At 47.5% G+C, this 2,678-nt stretch overlaps 1 pseudogene; it reads right to left on the bottom strand.

Annotated features, from left to right (window-relative positions):
* Nucleotides 1–238: 238 nt before the first annotated feature.
* On the bottom strand, nt 239–1,723 carry LOC102952103 (annotated as a pseudogene).
* Nucleotides 1,724–2,678: the final 955 nt, after the last annotated feature.

The following is a 2,678-nucleotide window of genomic DNA, read 5'->3' as shown; positions in this document are numbered from 1 at the left end:
AAAAATAGCTCTTAAACCTGAAGATTCAGGATACATCGGCAAGCTTGTCAGGATTTTAATGTACTCCACCTCTTAACGGACCCAGGGAAGGTGGTGGTAAATCCAAAAATAGAGGTTTTGTTTGAAGCCATGTGGCAGTGGCTAGATTCCTTGTTACTGCTGTTGTGTGTGCGCGCATCTGCGTGCACACATGAGGGGAGTTAGTGATTTGTGGGAAATCCAATATCTAGGTCCTGAGTTAGGAGATTATAGGGAACGCATTGCAGAGCAGATACTGCTTTCTGGTCTTCACTGGCCTCTTGGGGGTCTTCCTGGCCTTGGCTGCTTTCACCTCTTTGGGATTCTTGGCCTTTTTGGTTCCTGCAGTTGCCAAAGGCTTCTACGCCTTCTTTGGGGTCTTTTTGGCACTCTTCTTGGGGGTACTTGCCCCATGGCCTTCTTGGGGTAGGCCATGCCTGCCATCTTGGCTTTGGGCTTGGCTTTCCCTGAGGCCACCTTGTTGAGCTTGAATGAACCCAAGGCACCAGTGCCCTTGGTCTTAATCAGGGTGCCCTTGCTCACCAGCCTCTTGAGGCCCAGCTTGATGCTGCTGTTTTTCTCCGGGTCATTGCCGGTGGCTGCCAACACCTTCTTGAGCATAGCTAGGGACACATCACTGCACTCCCTGGAGGCAGTGACAGCCTTGCACTTGGCGACACCTGCAGACTTGTGGGCCTTTTCATGAGCACCTTCTCAGCAGGGGTCAGAGTGGCAGGTGCAGCAGGGCACAGAGACACTAGCTGGGACTTGGCCCCTAGATATACATTAGCTAGATACCAGCCCACTGTTTTCAGTAAAGCCAGAAAGCAGTGGTCTGCTTTGCAATGCAGTCCTTATAATCTATCCCAGGACATAGCTATGATTTCCCACAGTGATGGTATTTTGTATTTAACACACTTTCTCCCATCTATTGCCTTTCACCTCACTCTTATACAAATACATGTGTCATCAAGAATAGGCAGAGATGGGAGTGTGGGGTGGGGGACAGTTTCCGGGGTAGCCATTAAAATACATATTAGAAAGGACCCTGTTAACTCTGAGAAGAAAAAAAGCTGGAAGGTCACAACACGTATAGGAAACAGATACCTTATGGCTCATCTATTCAAATCCCCTTCAGTTTTACAGGCAGAAAGGCTAAGGCACAAGTCAAGGTGATTTACCCAAGGCTACCCAGCAGAGGTCTTTGAAGTGTAGAAAAGACAAGAGACTTGCTTGGTTTCATCATCTCTGAAATGGAACAAGGACCTTTCTCAGGGTGGGAGAGGGAAGAGGCCAATACATAGCAATGGACTGGATTCTGAGAACAGAAAATCCCCCACACTCAAAGGGCAGATGGGGCAATGTACTTTTGGGTTCTGTGTGTGTGGAGCTGAAAGCCACGCAGTGGCTGAAACAAAATAGACCAAGAGGATGGGACATCCTCCTCAAAGTGAGGGGACTTTCAACCTCCAGCCCCTATCAGCCACTGGCTATGGTCACTTAGGAAGATGGGAACTTCCAGGCACCTTCAACTGTCTGGGTTAGAGTCAGAGCAAGCCCAGCAGCAGCCTGAGGTGTTGGCTTTGAGAAAGCACACCATCATATGTGGTAATTCACCTGGTTTCTGAAGGGATCATTCTGGGGCTACGATGATCCTTACGTCAGGACTCCTTACCTCTTTGAGAGTGGCACTCATCTCTTCCATTCTGAAACAGACGTTATCTGGACCATCCTGGCGGAGATGCATCCATTATATGCATTCCATTGGGCCTTTCCTACTATAATAGCTTCTATCCCACTGGTCAAAGAACTAGTGAGAATTTGGTCAGTTACCAACTGTGTCCACCCTGATTGTACATTTAGGAACTGGAAAAGTGACTAGCAGATGGGGCAGTGGGCCATTTCAGTTCTATTGTTGGTCAGAGCTGGTTCAGAACCCCATTTATCACAATCTCTGTAAGTTCGTACTACTCAGGGGTCCCAAAGTCTCCCCCCGCCGCACCCCACAGTGAATCAAGTTAGTTCACATTTATATCCAAAATCCCTATATGCAGGTGCTCTTTCCCCGTCCAGTCCTTTGAGGAAATAACCAAAGGATCCTTAAAGGAAAGAATCACTACTACAGTTGTTTCCAGTGTTATTTGGATCACTCCAGGTGTTAGGACATTGCTAGGTCCATTCTCAAGGTGAGCTTTCTTCTATTTTGATAGATAAGTCCTCAGACTGAACTGGCTCAGTTCTGAAAATTGCAAGAGTGGTGAAGACTTTCCATTAGCCTTTGGCTCATCCTCCCTTTCTGTGTATGTATGTACACACTTACATATTTTCACATACATATACATAGTTCCTTTGTTGGTCGCCTGTTCATCTTGTCCTTATGGGGTATGGGATTCTGGGGGGTAAGATTTTGGTTATCCCTGTGATCTCACCACCTAATGTAACGATCATATAAGCCTGGGCTTTGATAGCTGGCTGTGGCCCGTCCCATGTCCTCTGCTACTCTATAGCCCACCAACCCACTGACACTAGGAGACACAGATCTGCAACAGCACTTCCTAATATCCCCCTCCATCTCAAGATGGCCACTACCACTGAGTTTCAACAAAGTCAATGCCTTCCTCCAGCAGGTTTAATTGAAAACAGCATCTTCTGGGCCCCTC

This window comes from Panthera tigris, chromosome F2 (genome assembly GCF_018350195.1).
Source record: "Panthera tigris isolate Pti1 chromosome F2, P.tigris_Pti1_mat1.1, whole genome shotgun sequence".
Taxonomy (NCBI): Eukaryota; Metazoa; Chordata; class Mammalia; order Carnivora; family Felidae; genus Panthera; species Panthera tigris.
The sequence above is the reverse complement of the archived record's forward strand: the minus strand, read 5'-3'. Positions and strand labels throughout refer to the sequence as shown.